Source organism: Macaca thibetana, chromosome 14, assembly GCF_024542745.1.
Source record: "Macaca thibetana thibetana isolate TM-01 chromosome 14, ASM2454274v1, whole genome shotgun sequence".
NCBI classification, from domain to species: Eukaryota; Metazoa; Chordata; class Mammalia; order Primates; family Cercopithecidae; genus Macaca; species Macaca thibetana.
The window spans coordinates 24,786,145-24,801,776 of NC_065591.1; the positions used below are offsets into that span (position 1 = coordinate 24,786,145).

At 34.9% G+C, this 15,632-nt stretch overlaps 1 protein-coding gene across 10 annotated transcripts in view; it reads left to right on the forward strand.

The window, feature by feature from the left end:
• LRRC4C (leucine rich repeat containing 4C) overlaps positions 1–15,632 on the forward strand; it is a 1,316,491-nt gene that overhangs the window by 810,621 nt on the left and 490,238 nt on the right. For 8 of the 10 annotated variants that reach the window (XM_050758335.1, XM_050758338.1, XM_050758336.1 and 5 more), the window contains one exon: positions 4,496–4,587. The exons of the other annotated variants lie outside the window; for them this stretch is intronic. The gene's annotated coding sequence lies outside the window, so the exon portion shown is untranslated. The remainder of the gene's footprint in view (positions 1–4,495; positions 4,588–15,632) is intronic. 10 annotated transcript variants of the gene reach the window in all.

Here is a 15,632-nt window from a genome sequence, read left to right on the forward strand (position 1 = left end):
AGTGCAGTGATCTAATAAAGATATTGACCCCGGACCTTGGAGTGGGGACTGATGACATTCAATCTCTATATTTATGACCCTAATTATGATCCAGTTGACCCATTTATAGATGTGCAAATAGACATCCCAAAATGCCACCTGCTTTTCTAAATTTATGCAGCTATTCTGTGGCAGATCCTGACTTGAAAGACCAGAAGTGTAGTTTTTCCCTGTGGAAGTGAGATGGACTTACAACCCAAAATTGATTCAGATTTCAGGGCTGATGAAGTCATACCTGCACTAGGAGGAAATAATAAAAATTATTGCTCACGTAGTGAGGCTTTCTAGGGATAGCATGGCAGGCTCGTGAGCAGTTCCAAAAATGGCTTGAGAGAACAAAGAAGCTGTCTCCGGCTTCAGACTTTATTGTGTTAGGTAATGGGGCTAGGGTAAGCTTTCCCTTGCACCATCAAAGTATTGCACGATTGCATAGCATATTAGTTTTTGGGGGGTGCTGTAAAAATTACCATAAACCAGGTGACTTAAAACAGAAACATTTTATCTCATAAATCTGGAGTCTAGAAGTCTGCAGTCACAGTGTCAGTGCCATTGGTTCATTATAGAGACTCCGAGAGAAAATTACATCCCAAGCCTTTCTCCTAGTTTCTGCTGGTGGTTGCCAGCAATCTTGGTCATTTCTTGGGTAGTACCTTCATCACTCCAATCTCTGCCTCCATCATCATATGGCTGTCTTCCCTGAGTGCTCTTGTGTGTCCTCTTCTCTACTTAGAAAGACATCAGTCATATTGGATTAAAAGCCCACCCTAATCTTATATGACCTCATTTTAATTTAGCTGATTACATCTTCAGAGTCACTATTTCCAAATAAGGTCACATTCTGAGGTTCTAAATAGATATGAATTTTGAATAGGACACTATCCAACCTAATTCACATGGTTCAAACTTCCTGATGGTGCCAGAGAAGGGAATTCACAGGCTTTGTTACTTAGTTTTTCAGATGTAGGGCAAGAAGGAAAAAGGGAGAGGTGGAAATTTGGAAGCTTTCAGCACTCAGATATCAAATATATAGTCAGATTCCTCATTTCAAAAAGTCTCTTGCTTCCTCAGTAAGTTACACTCTTCACTTAGTCAACCAGGTAGGTCAACACTAACATTTATCTTTCAAATTTGGTCACTTATAACTGTGAAAAGGAGATGCTAAAATGATTAAAGATGTTGACACATCTACAAAAGCTGTATTCCATTTTGTCCTAGGCATGTATGATTATACATTCAGTCTGTCCAATAATAAAGAATACCAAATTCAGAAATATCAAAATATTTTCAGAAAAATAGATTGCATAATTTAAGGAATTATTTCTCTATGGTACTGGAAATCTGATGAGGAGAGAGGTGAGCATAGGAATGGCAGAAACAAAGCTGGACCCATGGGAAGAGACTTGGGATAGTAAGAAAGAATGCAATTATAAGAATTAGAATTTGAAGTAAGGGATTAGGCTCAGAAATGTGCCCAAATCCATTTAATTCAACCTAGGCAATAATTTACTCTACAGCTAGAAGCAATGTTGATTTGATGGTAAGTTCTTTGACTAGGAAAATAGAGTAAATTTGAAAAAGTTTCAGATCTTAGGACAACTAGGAAACAATGAGGACTTTAGGGATATGGAATTCTTGAGACCTAAACCTCCTTTATACAACAAGTGTTTTGTAAACCTTCCTTCTTTGCTACCTTAAGATAAAATGCGTGCTATTTACCTCATGCATACAATAATAATTAGAAATAAATATAGCTATCTAAGTGTAATAAAAGGAGAAATAAAAGGAAAGCGATTTCTAAAACTGCATATTGTTATGTAAATAGATAAACTCCTCTGCGGTAGAAAACATAATAGAGTACTCAGATGTCTTCACCTAGATGTGAATGAGACAACTGCAAATGAAGTCCATGGTAATGGGGACTTAAAAATGAGTGAAGTGGCCATCTAGTCATGTAACTTTCTGAAATGAAGACCAGCTATTGGTGAAGATCTGAACAAAATAAAATACGATATTCTCTTTCTTTATATCGTAAATTCATTCCTGGAAAAGTCCACATATGTTTAAAACTTCCACAAATATTTTAATTTATATGTAAAACAGAATTCAATTCCAGTTTTATATTATTGTGAGCAGATTTTCTTCATTAGTTTGAGTGTCAGGTTGAACACCTATGTACCCAACATTCATTGTGACAACCAAAATGTTTCCTAAAAAGTATCCAAAATGCCCCAGAACCCAATAAAATAGATACTTTCAAATTTTTCAGATTAAGAGGGAATGTAGTTCTTCCTGCATAGCAGGTGTTTACTTGCAATTTTTAATGGAATTTTTGAAAACTACCAATTAAAGAGAATTTTAACAGATTCCGTCAATCATAGAAATCAAAATGCCCTCATCTTTCTAACTTAGTACATTTATTTAATGCTGTGAGAACACTTCACTCAACAGAGAAGAGGAAGACTAATGTCTGTTAGGGTTTGTTTATTTTAATCAAATAGAGAATAGGGTCACCTGGTAAATATTGGCATGGATAGGACTGTGATGACCCAAATAGCTTCAAATAGAGAAATGGAGACACATTTCTCACCAAGTATTTATGAAGATAATGATCAGAAGCAACACATACATGCTTCATTTTTGTAAAGATATTGGAAATAGAGTTCAGGTTGGTGGAATGCTGTCTAGGTACTGGGCCACTGACTTCTTAATAAGAAACAGCAGTGATCTACTGAGAGTTTATGCGAATATATACGTGTGTGTGTGTGTGTGTGTGTGTGTGTGTGTGTATGTGTATATATATAAATATATAAATCAGTGGGATTGATTGATTGCATAGACAGTATTAACAGAACTACAGTGTCTAGAACCAGAGGTTTTCTGTACTCATCAGACATTATCAGCTATAAGATAGTTCATTTTGTTATGCTTTGCTTTATTTTTCTTTGAATATTTTGCAATTTTTACAAATTGAAGGTTTGTAGTAACCCTGCATAAGGAAAGGCTATCGGCACTACTTATCCAACAGCACAGTCTCACTTTGTATTCCTGTGTTACATTTTAGTTACTCTTTTTCATTTTTATTAAATCTGCTATGCTGACCTCTGATCAGTTATCTTAGATGTTACTATTGTAATTGTTTCAGGGACTCCATAAGCTGTACTCCCGTAAGATGATAACCTTAATTGACAAATGTTGTGTGTGTTCCATCTGCTCCACTGATCATCCATTCTTCCATCTCTTCTCCTTCTTGGGCTTCCTTATTCCCTGAATTACAACAATATTAAAATTAAGATAGTTAATAACCCTACAATGACCTCTAAGTGTTCAAATGAAAGAAGACTCACATGTCTCTCACCTTAAATCAGAAACTGGAAATGATTAAGCTTAGTGAAGAAGGCAAGTCAAAAGCTGAATTAGACCAAAAGCCGGGCCTCTTGTGCCAAACAGTTAAGTTGTAAATAGAAAAAAAAAAGTTATTGAAGAAAATTACAAGTACTACTTCAATGAACACACAAATGATAAGAAAACAAAACAGCTTTATTGCTGATATGGAGAAAGTTCTAGTGGCCTAGACAGAAGATCAAACTGGCCACAACATTCCCTTAAGCCAAAACTTAATCCAGAGCAACACCCACTCTCTTTAATTATATGATAAGAAATGCAAGGAAGCATCAAGAGAAAAGGTTGAAGCTAGCAGAGGTGGGTTCATGAGCTTTAAGGAAAGAAGTCACTTTCATAACAAAGGAATGCAAGGTGAAGCAGCAAGTGCTGATACAGAAGCTGTGGCAGGTTATCCAGATGATCTAGGTAAGACAACTGATGGAAGTGGCTACACCAAACAACAGATTTTCAATGTAGACAAAACAGCTTTCTACTGGAAGAAGATGCCATCTGGGACTTTAATAACTAGAGAGAAGTTAATACCTGACTTCACGGCTTCAAAGCTTCAAGGGACAGGCTGACTGTCTTGTTAAGGGCTAACACAACTGGTGACTTAAGTTGAAGCCAATGTTCATTTACCAGTCTGAAACTACAGCCCAAAAGAATTGTGCTAAATCTACTCTGCCTGTGATCTATACATGAGACAACAAAATCTGGATGACAGCACTTCTGCTTACAGCATGGTTTACTAAATATTTTAAGCCCACTGTTGAGACCTACTGATCAGAAAAAAAAAAAAAGATTTATTTCAAAAAATCACCATTCATTAGCAATATACCTGGTCACCTAAGACTCTTACAGAGATGTACAAGGATGTTAATAATTTCTTTTGCCTGCTAAAACAACACCCATTCTTCACCCTATGAATCAAAAAGTAATTTTGAGACATAATTTTCATAAGGCTGTAGCTGCCATAATGATTTTTCTGATGGATCTTGGCAAAGTAAATTGGAAATCTTGTAGAAAGGATTCACCATCCTAGATGGCTTTTAAAACATGTGTTTAATATTTGTAGGAAGAGGCCAAAATATTAACATTAACGGGAATTTGGAAGAAGTTGTTTCCAGCTCTCATGGATGACTTCAAGGGCTTCAAGACTTCAGTAGAGTAAGTAACTACAGTTGTGATGGAAAGAGCAGGAGAACCAGAGTTGGAAGTGGGGCCTGAAGAGGTGGCTGAGTTGCTGCAACCTCATGACAAAACTTTAATGAATAAGGAGTTACATTTCATGTATGAGCAAAGAAAGTGGTTTCTTGAGATAGAATATATTCCTGGTCAAAATGCTGTGAATATTGTTGAAATGACCACAAAATATTTAGAATATTATATAAACTTAGTTGACAAAGCATAGGCAAGGTTTGAGAGAAGTGACTCCAATAGTCACAGAAGTTCTGTGGACAAAGTATTATTGAACAACCTCCCATGCTACAGAGAATTGTTTCCTGAAAGAGAGAGTCAATTGATGTGCCAAACTTCTTTGTTTTCCTATTTTGAGAAACAGCCACAGTTGCCCCAGTCTTCAGCCACCACCATCCTGATTAGTCAGCAGGCATCAACATTGAGGCAAGACCCTCCACCAGCAAAAAGATTCCAATTGCTGGAGATTCAGATGCTTGTTAGCATTTTTAAGCTATATTTTTTTTACCAAGGTCTGTATGTTATTTTTTAATGCATAATGTCATTGGACACTTAAAAGGTTACTATGTAGTCTAGATATAACTTTTAATATGCGCTGGGAAACCAAAACAAAATTGTGTGTCTCTCTGTATGGCTATATTTGCTTTATTGCTCGAATTTGGTACCAAACTTGTAGTGTCTCTGAGGTATGCCTGTATTAAATTTATTTCAGCTTCCATATTTTAAGAAGACAGATTGGAAAATATTTTTTAAAACATCAGCAAACTGATGAAAGGGCTAAAATATGTGTATGTGCATATGGATATTTTGCTGTATGCAGACCACTAATCTTTATAAAATACTCATGTTTCAACTTCTTGTAGTCACATAAATATTTTTATTATGTAAATATTACATTATATTTTGAAGTACATTTTTCAATTAATATTCTTTTTGAAATGATGGTAAAAACATATAGCATAAAATCTACCCTCTTAAATGTTTAAATGTACAGTATACTTTTGCTAACTATATGCACATTGTTATATAGCAGATCTTTAGAACTCTTTCATTTTGCTTGACTGAAACTCTGTACCCATTGAACAATACCTCCTCATTACCTCTTTATCCCCAGCTCTTGGCAGCCACGATTGTACTTCCTGCTTCTATGAATTTACTTTCTTTACATACCTCATATACATGGTCTCGTGGTATTTGTCCTTATGTGACTAGCTTATTTCAATTTGCATAATGTGTTCAAGGTTCATCCACGTAGTAGCAGCTGATAAGATTTTCTTCTTTTTTAAGGCTTAATAATATTATATTGCATGTATATACCACATTTTCTTTATCTACTCATGTGTTAATGGACATGAAAACTCTTTCTACCTCTTGGATATTATGAATAATGTTATAAGAAACATGGACGTGCAAATATCTTTTTGAGATCCTGATTTCAAGTATTTTTTATAAATACTCAGAAATGGGATTTTGGGGTCATATGGTAGTTTTATTTTTAATTTTTTGAGTAATGTCCAGACTGTTTTAGATAGTGGCTGCACTATTTTACATTCTCCCCAAAATGTAAGAGAGTTCCAATTTCTCCACATTCTCACCAGTACTTCTTATTTTTTGTTGTTTTTGTTGATGTTATTCTAATAATGGCTATTCTAACAGCTATGAAGTGGTATTTCCTTATGGTTTTGATTTTCATGTGTCTGATGATTAATGATGTTGAGCATCTTTTCACACACCTGTTGGCCATTTGTATGTCTTTTTTGGAGAAATGTCTATCCAAGCCCTTTGTCCATTTTTTAAATTGAGTTATTTGTTTTCTTGCCTTTGAATTGTAAGACTTTCTTACATATCTTTAATATTAACCCTTTATCAGATGTGTGGTTTGCAAATATTATCTCCAATATTATATGTTGTCCTTTTCTCTGTTATTTCCTTTGCTGTGCAAAAGCGATTAATTTGATGTAGTCTCATTTTTCTATTTTTGCTTTTGATGACTTTGCTTTTGGTGTTGTATCCAAAACAGTATTGTCAAAGCCAACGTTAAGAAGCTTTCCCCCTACATTTTCTAATAAGAGTTTTATAGTTTCAGGGCTTAAATTTAAGTGTTTAATATATTTGGGTTAATTTTTATGTATGGTGTAAGTTAGGGGTCCAGTTTTACTCTTTTGTAACATGGTTATTCAGTATTTCCAACACCATTGGTTGAAGGGACAATCCTTTCCCCATTGTGTAGTCGTGCCAAGACTATTACATACACATGGGTTTTTTTCAGAAGTCTTTACTCTGTTTCATTGGTATATGTCTGTCCTTATGCTGATTCCATACTATTTTAATTACCATACCTTTGTAATATGTTTTGCAGTTAGGAGGTGTGAGGCTTCCATTTTCAACCTTCTTTTCGAGATTGTTTTGGCTATTTGGGGTCCTTTGTGGTTCCATACAAATGTTAAGATTATTTCTTTTCTATTTCTGCAAAAACAATCATTGGTATTTTGATAATTGCATTTAATCTGTAGATATCTCTGGGTAGTATTGACACTTAAATAGTATTGAATCTTTCAGTCCATTGACACAGCATGTCTTTCCATTTATTTATGTCTTCTTTAATTCCTTTCAGCAATATTTTATATATTTGAGTGTGCAAGTCTTTATCTACTTGGTTAATTTCAATGCTAAGCATTTTATTCTTTTTAATGCTATTATAAATGGGACTGTTTCCATAATTTGCTTTTTCAATTGTTTATTTTAGTGTATAGGAAAGCAACTGATTTCTATATATTGAGCTTGTATCCTGCAACTTTGCTAAATTGCCTTATTTAGTTCTACTAGTTGTCTTGTGAAATCTTTAATGTTTTCTACATATAAAATTATGTTTTTTTGTAAATAAGGATAATTTTAGTGAATTGAATTTTTGTGAATAAGGATAATTTTAGATCTTCCTTTTTTTATTTGAATGCTTTTTGTGACTTTTTGTTTGCTAATTACTCCAGCTAGAACTCCCAGGACTATGTTTAATAGACATGGTGAGAGGGCATACTTGCCTTGTTTGTAATCTCAGAGGAAAAGCTTTCATTCTTTCACCTCATACTACTGAGTGTGAGGTTAGCTGTGGGCTTTTCATATATGGCCTTTTTATGTTGTGGTAATATTATTCTATCCCTAGTGTGTTGAGTGTTTTTATTGTAAAAAGTTGTTAAATTTTGTCAACTCTATTTAGATTTCATGTGATCTTTATCTTTCATTTTCATATGGTATATCACATTGGTTGATTTTCATATATTGAACTATCTTTGTACTCCAGGAGAAAACTCCCACTTGGTCAGGGTGAGTGATCATTTTATTATGCTGTCAAATTTGGTTTGCTAGTATTTGGGGGCAATTTTTTTCTCATAGATTCATCAGGGATGTTGGGCTATAGTTTTTTCTTGTGGCGTCTTTGTCTGAATTTGATAGTGTTGACCTCATAAAATAAGTTTGGAAGTGTTGCTTCTTTTTCTTTCTTTTTTTTTTTTAAATTTATTTATTATTATTATACTTTAAGTTCTAGGGTACATGTGCATAATGTGCAAGTTTGTTACATATGTATTCTTGTGCCATGTTGGTGTGCTACACCCATCAACTCGTCAGCACCCATCAACTCGTCATTTACATCAGGTATAACTCCCAATGCAATCCCTCCCCCCTCCCCCCTCTCCATGATAGGCCCTGGTGTGTGATGTTCCCCTTCCTGAGTCCAAGTGATCTCATTGTTCAGTTCCCACCTATGAGTGAGAACATGCGGTGTTTGGTTTTCTGTTCTTGTGATAGTTTGCTAAGAATGATGGTTTCCAGCTGCATCCATGTCCCTACAAAGGACACAAACTCATCCTTATGGCTGCATAGTATTCCATGGTATATATGTGCCACATTTTCTTAATCCAATCTGTCACTGATGGACATTTGGGTTGATTCCAAGTCTTTGCTATTGTGAATAGTGCCGCAATAAACATACGTGTGCATGTGTCTTTATAGCAGCATGATTTATAATCCTTTGGGTATATACCCAGTAATGGGATGGCTGGGTCATATGGTACATCTAGTTCTAGATCCTTGAGGCTACCTGACTTCAAACTATACTACAAGGCTACAGTAACCAAAACAGCATGGTACTGGTGTTGCTTCTTTTTCAACTTTTTGGATGAATTTAAGGAGGATTGGCATTAATTATTTTTTAAATGTTCGGTAGAATTCACCAGTGAAGCTATCTGGTTCTGGACTTTTCTTTGTTAGGAGGTTTTCATTACTAAATTAATCTTCTAACTCGTCATACTTCCATTAAGACTTTTCTGTTTCTTCATGCTTTAGTCTTGCTAAGTTTTATGTTTCTAGGAATCTATTCATTTCTTCTAGGTTATTCAGTTTCTTGACATATAATTATTCATAGTAAACTCTTATAATCTTTACATTTCTGTGATGTCAGTTGTAATGTGTCCTCTTTATTTTCTGATTTTATTTACTAAGTCTTCTCTCTTTTTTCCTAGTTCAAAGGTTTGTTAATCTTGTTGATCTTTTCAAAAAACTAAGTCATATTTTTGTTGATTTTTTTCTATTGTTTTTCTATGCTCTACTTATAAATTTCTGCTCTAACCTTTATTTTTTTTTCCTTCTGTTAACTTTGGACTTAAATTGTTCTTCTTTCCTAGTGTCTTGAGGTATAAAATTGTTGTTTATTTGAGATATTTCTTCTTTTTTAAATGTAGACATTATCACTCTTTCCTTTAGGTACTGTTTTTGTTGCATCCCATAAGTTTTGGTATATTAGGTTTCTATTTGTCTCAAGATATTTTCTATTTTCCATTTTTATTTCTTCTTTGACTCATTACTTATTTAGTAGTTCATTGCTTAATTTCCATTATTTTTTGATTTTCCCATTTTCCTTCTGTTATTGATTTCTACTTTTATTCCCTTGTGATCATATAATATACTTGGTGTGATTTCAATCTTCTTAAATTAATTAAGACTTTTCTGTGAGCTAACATATGATCTATCCTGAAGAATATTCTATGTGCCCTTGAGAAGAATGTGTATTCTGTTGCCATTGGGTGGAATGTTTTGTATATGTCTACTAGTTCCGCTCATCTACAGTGTTGTTCAAATTTTTTTTCCTATTAATCTTCTCTCTGGATGTTCTATCTATTACTGAAAGAGGGATTTTGAAGTCTCCTACTATGACTGTGTTGCTCTCTGTTTCTGCTGTCAATTCTGTCAATGATTCTTCATATATTTGGGAGTGTTGATGTTGATAGTATATACATGTATAATTGTTATCTTGTAATGAACTGGTCCTTTTATAATTTACAGTGGCCTTCTCTGTCTCATGTGTCATTTTGGATTTAAAGTCTCTTTTGTTTGATGTAGCTATGGCTACCCCTGATTTTTTTGGTTACCATTTGCATGGAGTATCTTTTTCATTGCTTCACTTTCAGTCTACCTATGTTACTAAATTTAAAGTGAGTCTCTTGTAGACAGCATGTAGTCGGAACTTATTTTTTCCTTTACTTTTCTTTTTTCTTTTATTTTTCTTAATCAATTTAGCCAGTCTATGTTGTTTGATTGGAAAGGTAATTTATTTAGATTTAAAATAATTACTGATAAGAGAGAGCTTTCTATTGTTATTTTCTCAATTGTTTTCTGTATATTTTGTAGCTTTTTGTCTCTCCTTTTTCTTTTGCTGTCTTCCTTTGTAATTTGTTGATTTTCTTTTTTATAGTGACATGCTTTGATTCATTTCTCATTTTCTTTTTGTGTTTTCTATAGCTTTTTATTTGTGGTTACTATAGGGCTTAGATAAAAGATCTTATAATAATGACAATATATTTTCAGCTGATGACAACTGAATTTCAATTACATAAAAGCACTCTACACTTTTACTTTCCCCCCCACAATTTATTAATGTCATGAATTACAGCTTTGAATATAGTTATTTATTAACATATTTTATAGTTAGAATTAATGTGTATTCTTTTATATTTTAATTTTAATTTTGATATATCAAAATTAAAAGTTATTTTTATATCTTCATTACAGTATTAGTATTCTGTATTCTTCTATATATTTAAATTATAAGAAAGCTATATACCTTCATATGCTTATGTGTTGCTGACCAGCATACTTTCACTTTGAAATGGGAAAGGGTTTTCCTTACCCCCCTCACAGGGCATGCAACAGGAGGAGTGGCTTGCTTCTTTGGTGCCCCACAGCTCACACCCCTAGAGGGAGCATGTAGGCACACAGGTCTTGGGGACTGTGGGCACCAACCCCACTGCAGGGTCTAGGGTTGAGTTTTTACAGCTCCCAAAGCCCCAGTAGGTGTGTGTTATGTGTGCTCTTTCAGCTTAGCGATCCACAGGTGGCTTGTGTTAATCAGCTCAATTAGACACTCTGCCTCATCACAAGGAGAGAGGGCCTTCTGCATCCCAAGGTTTTTGCCCTAGGGTACTGGAAAAATTGGATCACACATGGGCTTGGAGAATGAGTGCAAGTGGTGGAAGTAGCTCTCAGCAGATGGATGGGAACCAAAAGGAAGATGGAGTGGGAAGGTGGTCTTTCCCTGGAGTCGGGCTACTCAGTGGCCAAGCTCTTCTATGACCATCCTCAACCAAATTTCCCTCACCATCTGCGTCATTCTGCCTTTGATGACCCACCGGCATCTATCAGTGTGTTCTTCTGCTGATGTGTTCCTCTTGATGTCCAGCCACTTGTGTCTGTGCCCACTATGGTTACAGGATGGGGGATGTGGCAGACCAAAGTGATCTTGAAAAATGCCACACTTGGGCATGAAAACAGGAGTACCTATTCTCATTTAGGTCTGTGGGCAGAGGCCCGAGGGTGAAGCCCTCACCAGGGACCCTGAAATTTTCTACCCAGCACTTCCCTTCCCCATCCTGTACCAATTTCGACTTATAGAACACTCTTTAGCATTTATTGTAAAGTAGGTCTAGTGGTGATAAACTCCCTCACCTTTTGTTTATCTGGGAAAATCTTTATTTCGCCTTCAATTTTGAAGGATGGTTTGCCAGATACAATATTCTTGTTGTATTCTTATTTCAGTACTTTAAATATAGAATTCCACTTCTTTCTTCCCTGTAAAGTTTTTGATGACAAATTCACTGACAGTCTTATGAGGAGTACCTTGTGTTTGATAAGTCAATTTCCACTTGCTGCTTTTAAAATTCTCTCATTATCTTTGACTATTAACCTTTTGTTATAACTTATCTCTGTGTTCATTTATTTCATTCAGTGTTAGTTGGAACGTATTGCACTTTGTGAATCTGGATGTTCATTTTCTTTCTCATCTTTGAGAAGTTTTCAGTCATTAATTTTTCAAATTAGCTTTCTCCTTCTTTCATTTCCTCTTCTCTTTATAGAACTCCCACAAATAACTTTTTTGTTTCAGTGATTGTATTCCTCATCTCCAAAATTTTATTTTTTTTCTTATATTTTCTAGCTCTTTATTGATATTATTATCTTCTTCATATATAATTTTTCCAAGCTCATTAAGCATTTTTATGATGGTTATTTTGAATTGTCAGGTACTTTACATGCCTCGTTTTTTTAGGGTCATTTTCTGGGAATTTTTTTTCTTGACGGGGACATGTTTCTTTATTTATTTGTGTGCCTTGTAACTTTATGCGGTTATCATTCTGTTGAAAAAAATCTCTCCTAGTGTTTATAAATTAGCTTTGTACAGGGCATGACTTGTACCATTCAGCTGGGCTAAATATTCAAAGGGCTTCTCAACTTTTCCTGTGGATGTGTTGTGTCTTAACTTATGTGTGTACATTCCCAGTTTGAGAGATTAGCTGGTTTCTTCATTCAGGAGCTGGTAATCTCTTGCTCCTTTTGGTATCTGTCTGCAGTACTCTAGCTTCTCTAGAGCTACAATAAACTACCTACATCCCTTTTGTCTTCACTGGCTCCTAGACTTCTAGAATTTGTCAAGCTTCATTAGTGCTTCAAATCCTGATAGAAAGAAATGAGCTCCTCAGCACCTCTCTGAAAAGCCAAAACATTGAACACACACTTTACTCTTCTCTTTTCCCCATGAGGGAGAGACAACCAAGCTGTATTGTTCTCTACCTGCTCTACCATGTGTCCTCTGCAGCAGCCATAAGCCACTCAGCTCTTTCTGTTCTTAGCAGCCCCCAACCATCTAGAGAATGCTGGGTCTTGCGTGCACTCCAAAGCAAGAGAAGTAGAAACCAGTTTCTAGTGCAGCCCTTCAAAAAGCTAGAATGTAGGACCCACACTTTAATTATTTATCTTCCATGAAATAATCTGGGAATTGGGAGGCTTCTCTCATTCTTTCCATGCTGGGCTAGTGGCAGGAACTATGGCAAGGAAGAGAGTATTAGTTCAAACTATTGCCTTTGTTATTGATGATCCCCAACCTGGTGCCCTTTTCTGTCAGTGCTTAGGTGCAGGTAAGAAAGAAACAAGTTTCTTTGGCAGATACCCCAAAATTCTGAACAATGAGCATATGTTTCTGTCTTTTCTTTTCTTCCCTAAGGGAGAATTTAGGAGCTGGAACTTTCCTCTGAGTCCCACTGTGATAAGGTGGGGGAAGGACTGTGGTGAACGAGTACAATAAATTTTCCTAGTGACTTTGATGTGGCTGGTTTTGTGCTGATATGGATTGCAGAAGCCTCTTAAATGGTTTTTGGATTTTTCACAAATGAATAGGTTCATGTATTGTTGAATCATTGTCTCTATGTAGAGAAAAACTGTCTGGGACTTCCTATTCTGCCATCTCACATTAATCTCCCTTGTATTCACATTCTCACATTAAATATGGTATTAACTTAAAGGATATTCCTGCAGTTAAAATTAAAATGCTTATATTTACCTCTTTCTCAAAGCACATTAAGGGAATCTTATTTCAAGCCCATAAAAAAAAAAATCCCTTTGCCCCCTACCTGCCTTGCTCATGCTACTGTTACAGAAGGCCTTATATGGCCTGTTTATATCGAAATCTCTCACCCTCAATTTCCATAAAAATGTTCAGAACACTCAGCAGTTCCAGCTTTTCTCATATCTTTCTCCCCCTATTTTTCACTTCAGCTGCTTTTAGTTTTCCTACACATTGATTATTGAGGGGACTCTCCATAATCATACAGTAAAAACGATCACGATCTATGAGTAAATATCCTCCCTGCTTAGGGAATGTCAGAAATGGAGTCTAGAGGTAATTAAGGAAAAGGGAGTTTGTGCCTTCTCACATGTAGCAATAGTTTAGCCTCCATTCTTCCTTATGCTGCTTGTCTTTATTTTTATTCTTTTTCTTTCCCTTCATGCTACCTTTTTTCTTCTTTACATATTTTCTTTCTTCCTTTATTTTATCCATCCTTTTTTCTCATTTTTATCATATTCTCCTATATCAGATTCTTTTCAAAGTCAAGCAGAATATTAATTAAATAAATATAACACTTTGTGTTGTTCACTTGACCATAAAACATAATTTAATTTTTATCACTGTATAGGTTATTATTATTTTGTAAGTCTTCTTTTGCAAGTGGTTCAGTTAAAATTACAAAGCCAAGTAGTACCAAATAAACTAAAACCACATTTTATTACAAACTGCCTACTCTTTCCACTATATTATGATGTTAAATTAGCTCTCAGTAAAGAAATGAAGGAATTTTCTCATCTTATACTAGAGGTCATAAAATGTGAGCTCTAATAATTTCTACTTTGCAGGGTTCTTGTGAGATATGAGAGAAGAAATATAAGTAAGATGATGTTGTACCCAATACATTATAACTACGCTATATGATAATATCATTTAAAGTAATACAGAAGGAAAATTATGAGAGAAGCACTATATCTACCTTAGAGAAGAGAAAATAGGAGGAGTTTATTACATATTTTGAAAGCTATCATACTGGAAACTTTTTTAGTGAAAAAAAATTTTAGGTAATATTTATGTTTTCAAAAATTCCTGTTGGTAAATTTATATATATGTCTGCAATAATATTTAATATTGCAGTTTTATTTTCAAGTTGGGTCTTTGTGGTTGGATGCATATTTCTTTCTCTCTCTTTTTATCTGTATGTGTTTGTATGTGTGATTAAGCTGTAACATACAAACATACATGGGCATATTTTACTTCATTATGACCCAACGTCTATACACTGATTATTCAAATTACTCTTAGACAAGAATTACACAGAACTTTTAGCACTTCAGTGAATAGACCTAGGTTTCTAACATTTTAAATTATTCTACCAGATTTTTGGAATACTTATGTGATTTTATTGTTTACTGTAATTTTTATGTCTTCTTATAACAGCTTCTCTCCACTTCAGCCTGTCATTTCCTCTTAAATGCTGTGGCTTGGGAATATGATTATCACTTAACTGAAATGTGTCTCTAAATTACAGATAAATTGGCTCTTAGAAAGGCCTTAAGGGTCTCCTCTGCGTGGCAAAGTAAATAAACTCAGTGAACGCCCTTTCTGCCATTCAGAAGCCTTTTCTACCTTATACTGAAATTTTCACCATATTCCAGAGAATTGGGGTTATCTCAAATTTCTGTACACAATCTGCATCCACTCACAAGTCTGCGTTGACATTTAGCCACCGTCTGCTCTGTACATGAGCTTTGCTTTTTTCATAAACTCTGTTAAGAACTGTTTCGGATTTTCTATATTAGCATTCCAAGTTTGTGTCTGCACACCTTATATGTAGTGTTGCTGGGAATTAAACTCGCTTGAATATTAGTACAAAAGCCAATGCAGTCATAAGATGTGACTGAGGCACAGGAAGCAAGTCTTGGCAGTAAGTGGTTCTTTTCTTGCCTGCTTTGGCAGGTGCTCAGAAACCCACTTCAACTCACATATCAATCTTGAAATGCTAATTCCTTTGGTAATTATCAAAAGCCATTGCTGGTATAATTTTGGAGAAAGAGTTATACCTCAGTGGCTTGATGTTACCATAATGACACATTTGGTGTTCAAATGACTGTATCTGCTTTGTGAGTAA